The sequence below is a fragment of the Cryptomeria japonica genome, chromosome 6 (assembly GCF_030272615.1).
Source record: "Cryptomeria japonica chromosome 6, Sugi_1.0, whole genome shotgun sequence".
NCBI classification, from domain to species: Eukaryota; Viridiplantae; Streptophyta; class Pinopsida; order Cupressales; family Cupressaceae; genus Cryptomeria; species Cryptomeria japonica.
Genome location: NC_081410.1, coordinates 440235900 through 440243928, shown reverse-complemented (window position 1 = coordinate 440243928; position 8029 = coordinate 440235900).

Here is an 8029-nt window from a genome sequence, read left to right as displayed (position 1 = left end):
CAAATGGTTGAATGGGAGACATTTGTCCACCAATTGAGTGATGAACCTTTTGATAGATTGTAGCCTACCTTGAAGAGATCATGGTTGACTAATTTTCCTTGGAAGTGGCATTTCTATGATAGCCTGAACTTTTGATAGATCCACCTTGATGCCTTTTTCTGATACAATGTAGCCCAAGAGTTTTCCGTATGTGACCTCAGAAACACACTTTTTAGGATTCAATCTGACATTATATTGCTTGTATCTTTGAAAGATTTTATCCAAGATGTCCAGGTGTTCTACTCTTGTGAATGATTTGGCTAGCAATTCATCCACATAATCCTCCATAAAAGTATGCATCATGTCATGGAATATTGTTGTCATTTCTCTCTGATAGGTTGCACCCACATTTTTCAAGCCAAAAGGCATGACGTTCCAACAATATGTACTCCATGAACATGTGAATGTAGTTTTATCCAGATCTTCTAGAGCTATCTTGATTTGGTTTTTAGTCGGAAAAACCATCCATGAGGGATAGAATTGCGTTCCTTGTCATTAGATCAACAATGGTGTCGATGCTTGATAAAGGAAAGTCATCCTTCAAACAAGCCTTGTTGAGATCCCTGAATTCTGTACAAATCTTGATGCTTTTATCTGGTTTAGAGACTGGCACAATGTTAGAAATCCATTCCGCATAATCAATGGGTCAGATGAATCCTACATCAAGTAACTTCTTTAGCTCTGCTTTGACCAATATAGCGACCTATGGGTTTATCTTCCTTAATTTCTATTTGATAGGTTCAACTCCATGAGCGATTGACAAGTGATGCATGATGAGATTTGGATCTATCCCTGGCATGTGTGCATAAGACCAAGCAAAGTTGATTTGCTTCTCCTTGAAGAATTTGACAAAGTCAGGTTTTTCCTTTTCCGTTAGTGATTCCGCCAGATGTATGGTTCTTGTTGCTGCTTTAGTGCTCATATTTATTGATTGAGTTGACTCAATCAAGATGGGTGATCTCTCATAGTAATGTTCAGGAAGAGTGTCAAGTCTCTCATCTTTAGGTGCCTTGAAGAGGTTTTCACCATTAGATATGTCCTTTGTTTTTACTTTTTTTTTGATCTAATATTGCCATTAGATGGTTTTTACCATTAGATCGATTATTTTTTTGTTCCTTTTGTGGCTAAGGGACTTGGAACTCCCCTGATTGCAGATATCGTTATGTGGTTTGCTGGTGGAGCATGTTTTAGGGTTGACTGAGCAAAGGTATTAAACAATGGCCTAATCATTTTGGAATATTGGTATGTCATTGTGCTCAGGTTCTTCCCAATCTATAAGGTCGAGATATATGAGAGGTAGGGAGTCATTTGGTGGGTTAAGATCTACCGTTGTAAAAGTCATGATAAAGATATTGTCATAGTTGTTCGTAGCATGGGTGAGGTCTATAACAGTCTCAAGATTTTTGATGGTACTCTTGTCGATATTTCCTCTTTCGTATTGAAGCTGTTCGTTCTCGCTAGCCTCATAGATATGTTGTGGTCTGAATTCAAACGATCTAGATCTTAAGCTTTGTCCCTCATAAGAAATGGGTGTGTATGTGTGGATTGTATCCACCTTAATATCCTCAGTGATATCTAAACAAGTGTCCCATTCATACTCATTAGAATCTATTTCAGAATCGCTATCCAAGGTTACCCCATTGAACCAGACATGAATGTTGTATGACGAAAAGAGCTCACTGATAATCGATACTAGTTGGGTAGCTTGTTTTGATTTAGGATATGTACTTGTTTGTACTCTTGGGATTTGCTCATACATAGTTTCCCTTATTTGAGTAGCAATATCCTTAGGTTGTGTCTTGCATTCGGTTTGATCAGGTGCTTGTACATGATGTACTTTTTTATAAGAAGCCCCATCTCTTTGGATAGTGAGTTCTTCTTGTCGCTTCTCATTTTCTTCATGCTCTCATTCTTTTCTCATCTTTTCCACTACTTGGTGTAGCACCTCTTGCCATCAGTCATCATTACATGTTATCTTTTCTCTCCATTGGGTTTTTTGATGGTGATCTTTCTTTTGCACATGTTGAACATGTTGGCCATACCCAAGTCCTATTTTGTCTTTGGCAAGTTGTGAATGGGGTTGTATGGGTTCTAGGATGCCCTCTTTATGCTTGTCAATAGGTCCTTTTCCTTTGTATCCCATTCTTTACATGATTCTGAATTCATTTCCATATTGTTATGTGGGAACAACCACTTCTAGGGAAGCAACTCTTATTTCTTCCTCATCCTTGTATAGCCAGCTAAGGATTTCCTTATCTTTTGATTCTTCCACCAGTGTGCCAATTTGGATAAATTTACCATCAAACTTTTGATGGGTTGTGCTGCTCGATGTCTTGATGTGGAAGGTTGTCCGTGAGATTTTAGTAAAGTTGGCAACTTTGATAGACACAGGGGTTCAAAAGAATATTCCCCCACACCTTGGTCCTTTATCTTCATCTTTTGCTCACAGTTCATGGATAACGACTTTAGTTTTTCTTCATTGTTGGATGATGAGGAAGCTTGGGCCTCCTTGTTGTGTGGAACCAAAACATCTTGTGTTGCCCCCATAGTGTTGGAGTACTAAAAGGGTTTAGTGTCTGCTGATATTGAAATCTCTTGTCCATTGTAGGGGAATTCAAGGCATTGATGGTACGTGGAAAGTACCGCTTGCTTTTCATGGATCCAAGGACGACCCAATAGTATGTTGTATGTCAAGTCTATGTCCAAGACTTGGCACAATGTGTCTCTTTGCACAGGTCCTACTTGAATGGGTAGTACCACTTTTCCTTCAAATGACCTTTCTTCATCATCATAGGCTTTGATGGTGATCTTCTTTTTAGGATCAATAGCTTGCTCAGAGAAGTACAATGCTTAGATAAGCTTTAAGGTACATATATTGAGACCAACTCCTCCATCTATTAGTAGTCTTTTCACCTGGTGTTTGTAGACTAGGAATTCAATATGGAGTGGGCTGTTGTGCGGATGACTCAAGGAGACGTCATCATGTTCTGAAAAGGATATGTTATGTGGCATTGTCATATGTGCCACCACATCTTGGAACTAATCGATATCGAGATCGTTTGGAATCGTTGTTTCTACAAGAGATTGCTCCAAGATATCCTTACGCTTTGGTGAAAGTTTGAGTAATTCTAGTATTGATATCTGAGCGGGTGTCCTTTGTAATTGGTCGACCAAGTTATATTGAATCTTGGGGAGAGTTTTTGTTTTGGATGTACTCCCCTTCAAGACATATTTATGAGCCCTTGTCACATTTACCGATGCATGTTCTTGTTTATCTTTGATCTTTATGACATTTACTTGATTGTCACATGTCGATATGTTATTTATGGTGTTTTTGTATATGTGATTGATGCGGGACCCTTTGTTATTGTTTGACATTGATGCTCCTCCCTTGTTGTAATTAGGAAGAGGATTTTTGAAAGCCTCATGATCACCATTGGTTTTATGTCCATCGACCGTTATGTCTCCCTTGTCTATCATATCTTGAACTAGGTTTTTCAACCTCATGCAATCATTTGTTCTATGCCCGTTGTTTTGATGACAATCACAATAATGCGAGTCATTCCACCAGGGTGGTTTTATTTGGAGTTCAAAGTTTCTTATGACTGGCAAGGTGATAATCTTATTTTCCAATAGTTCTTCAAATGCACATTCCAAGGTTTGTCCCAATGATGTATAATTTCTTTGATGTGGGGGAGGTGGAGTGTTAGCATTGCCCCCTTGGTTATTGTTGTTGGCTTTATATTTGTTGTTGTTGTTGTTACCTTGGTTGGTAGCACGTTGATAATTGTAAGTGCCTTGATTGGCACTTCTTTTATCATTTCTGGATGGTGTGTTACTCAATAAAGTCAACACTGGTTTCTTAGACTTTACATTGTTGGCATCGACGATACCATCATTAATGACATTTTTGTTTCTAGTCCAAAACTTGGACTTGTTTGAGTTGTTGTTATTATATTGATTTCTATAGGTGTTATTGCTGGATGAATTAACACCTTCCTTGGAGAACTTCAAGGTCCCTTTCTTGATGGAGGCTTCCTCTACTTGGATGCCATTCTCGATCAACTTTGCAAAAGTACGGAGACATTGTAATTTGAGTTGATAATTCATTTCTCTATTTGAATTGTCTATGAAGATCTCCATTTTTTCCTTTTCAGGTACATCTCGTGGATACCTTGAGACCATGTGTCTCTATCATTGTAGGAACACCATGAATGTTTCATTTTTATTTTGCTTCATATTGCATATGTCAAGCATGGTGATCTCATGTTGGATATTTTAGGAATATTGTGTAATGAATTTATTCACCAACTCATCGAATGATCTGATGGGAGGTGTGAGTTTTAACAACCACTCCATTTTTTTCCCTCCCAAACTTCTTTGGAATAGCCGCATCATGTATGTATCATTATGAGAAAACACCAGGCTCATAGTAAAAAATTCCGTGATGTGATCACGAGGATCACTCTTACCATTGTACTTATCATACTTTGGTATATTCAAATTTGGCAAGAAATGTTTCATGTTTAGCCTCCTATAAAAAGGGTAAGGACAAATGTCCTCCAAAGAATACCTAATTGTAGACCCTTGTTGCAGATCTTGTATTTGTCATTGGAGTGATTGGAGAGTTGTTGTGTAATAATAGCTAGGGGCACATTTCCTTTATTAGACCTTTGATGATGGGCATCCCTTTGTTCACTAATGTCATCATGATCACGGGTGTCATCTAGGTTGCATGTGTTGTCTTGATCATGCGTGTCCTCTCCTCTCAAATCTTCTTGATTTTGAGTGAATGTGTAGGCCCTTGGCCTTGTTCTTGGGATTCTTTCATTTCTTGAATTTTCTATGTCAAAATCCTCAGTCATTGAGATTCCTTTGCTATATAGCATGAGGAGGCACTTTTGTTTGTCTACATCTATAAGCCTTTCCATGAGGTTTTGGAAGGCAGCGCTTTGTTGGCACTGTTGGATGAGTTCCTCAATGATCTCTTCTTCTTCCATATTTGTTTATTTGTCAAAAGGGTTGGATTCCCTATGACTCATACTAGGTTCCAGTTGTGGATCCAATTCTTTGTCTTTTTGAGATCGAATGCTAGCGGACATCAATAGATTTATATAGTAGCGAATTCCTCCTCTTCTAACACAGTTCTTGGTGGGGTTGGTGGTTCAGGCCGATATTCATGGTTGGTGATGCAATTTATTGGAAACAAAGTGGGACTGATCCTTCCCCCACTGTTAAGGCATTGATTGAATGCTTCTTTCTGAATGTAAGCTCTACTTCTCAAGGGTTCCTTGTCAAACTCCTTAGATTTTCCTTGGAGATACAATCACATATGATGCAAGAAAACACGATGTGATTTAAAGAGTTGACAGTTGATGTAGAGAAATTTAGTCCTCTTGATAAGTGCCTTAGGACTAGGTTGTCTCTTCTTCAACTTAGTCTTTTGACGAAGACTTCATCTTATCAAAATATGGGGAGTGGTCATACAAATGATCAAAGAGTGTTGATGTTGATGGTTGATATGGATACTTCATTTTGAATACTCAAGCTTACTAAGTCGAATAGAGGGTTTGTTCTATAGGCCCCTATGACAGTGTGTCAAATGATATGGATAAAGCATCCCGATATGAAAACTTGATTTGACTAACTTGAATACCTAGCTAGGTATTGTTGTTGAGATAGTTAGATGATAAACTCTTGATAACTTGGTTTTGATACTCCTCTATGTTGATTGGATGAAAATATTGCCTAAAGATAGTTGAAATGTTGATAACCACCTCCAAAGGTGCTTTGTTGGATTTGTTAGAAGACCCAAAAGGGTATCTAAATCTAGATGAAATTTTCAAAAGTTTGATAGATTACTCTCTGTTTTTAGCCAATTTTAGTCATGCGCTAAAATAGAACCTCTTACATGCTAAAAGATGACTCCAAAGTGCTACAAAGTTTGTCAGATGCACTATACTGCCCTGGAAATGCTCTATTTAGCACTGTCTGATAACACAAATGTTAAATTTGTAATGCGCTAATCTTCTCTACTCAAGCGCTAACTTTTGGTTCGTATGTGCTACCCTATGGTCGCTATGTGCTACACTGATGTTGTTATGCGCTAAGAGGGTATTTGTAAGTGCTATCTAATTTTTACCAATGTCTTGCTGCTTATGCGCTAATTTGATTTGTTTAAGCACCAAGTTTTGGTTTGAATGCGTTATTGTGTGGTTGAGATGCGCTATATTGATGCTCTAATGCACTAACTATCCTGATTTTCTTAGTTTAATGATTTTGTTGAAAGTTTGAAAATGATCTTTATGTTTTGATGGATGATTTTTTGATAAATGATTTGAAAACATAGTAGACAGAAGCAATAACAATACATCTATGCTAATAAATAGTGTATGTTATTTTGAGGATGTGTTCTAATCTTTGATGTTTTCACTGGTTTCGATACAAAGAAGACATATCAAGTAGACTCTTTATTCAAGGGTCATTGACAATATCATAGCCCACTAGTCTCAATACTTCGTCAGCTCAAACAAACTTGTCACCCCCTAGAGGGTGCCCAATTTTTTACCTTTTTCCAAAAATTAACCCAAAGCGAATTGCTTCACAATTAGGTAGTTATCTTGGGAGATATATGGTGAGTAATATTGGGGGCGGATTCTTCCCCACCCTTGCACTATGATGTTACCACCAATGTTTGGCAACTGAAAGGACTCAAAGTCTCTATTGCTATGGCTTTTAGTAAAGGCTTATGTTCGCAGATACCCTTCTAAGTCACGCAAGCGCGATTGAGGCCTATAGCCCAACAAAGTACGAAACAAGATGTAGTCACACAAGTGTGATTGAGACCTCGAGGCCCTACAAAGTGCTAGATATGAGATAACTCAAAAGAGATAACTCAAATATGCGCCATCCCTTGATATTTTCATCTCAAAAGGTGATTTGATTATAGTGAGTTAGAATACTTGGCTTTAGTCATACTCACTTGGGTTGTACCCTTCTCACTAGCCCCCTAAAGGCTTTGGGAAGGCAAACCCTCTAAAGGTTGTATTTGCTAAATTGAAAGAAAGCTTTAAAAATGGTGTGTTTGGATTTTTATCACCGAGTTAAGGGGAGAGAATATACATAACACCTTCGAAATATGGAATGCACACTTTCTTTTTATCCAATATCGTAGTTGTTTTCTAAAAAGCTATCTTGGAGATGTTTCTCCAAATGACATGTGGTTCTTTTTAACCCAAGATAGCAATTTGTGAAGGTAGTAAAACTTTGAACTTTTGAAAGTATACCCTTATCAACAAAATGAATCGCCAATTTAAACAACAACGGTCTCAATTTTGAAAAATTTGAAATGGTAAAGTGAAGGTTTTTTTTAAGCTTCCAAAATAACGGTGAGGTTGATAAACTTATAAGGCACTGAGAGGGGGGGGGGTAATCAGTGCAAGCAAAAATAATATGAATATGATCACCAACTTAAACAACTTAAAACTTAACAAGCATAAGAGGAATATCACCACATAAGCTAATGCCCAATAAAACAAATTCCACATAACACAAGAGATTTATATGTGGGAACCCAAAAGGGAAAAACCACGGTGGGAATTAATACCCACAAGATTCACTATCTACAGAATAGAAACCGGTTAAGGTCTTACAAACATGCCCTGTTAGGAGCAGACCTAGTTAGGATTCACCGGGTTAAGGGATTTAAATGATGAGCCCTGTTAGGAGCTTTGACCTATTAAGATCAACCTCACAAGAGGATTTAACACTCCGATCTAGAGTTACCCAGTTAAGGGATTTACAAAGTGAGGCCTGTTAGGACCTACCCGGTTAGGGGATTTTACTGTTGTAACTGTTAGGATAACAACAATTCAAATGATCTTCATGTAACACCTCTTTGCTGATAAGATTCACTTCAGATCCTCAAAACATCAATAACACATCAATATAGAGCTTCACTAATCACCACACAATCACAATCTCCATTTTC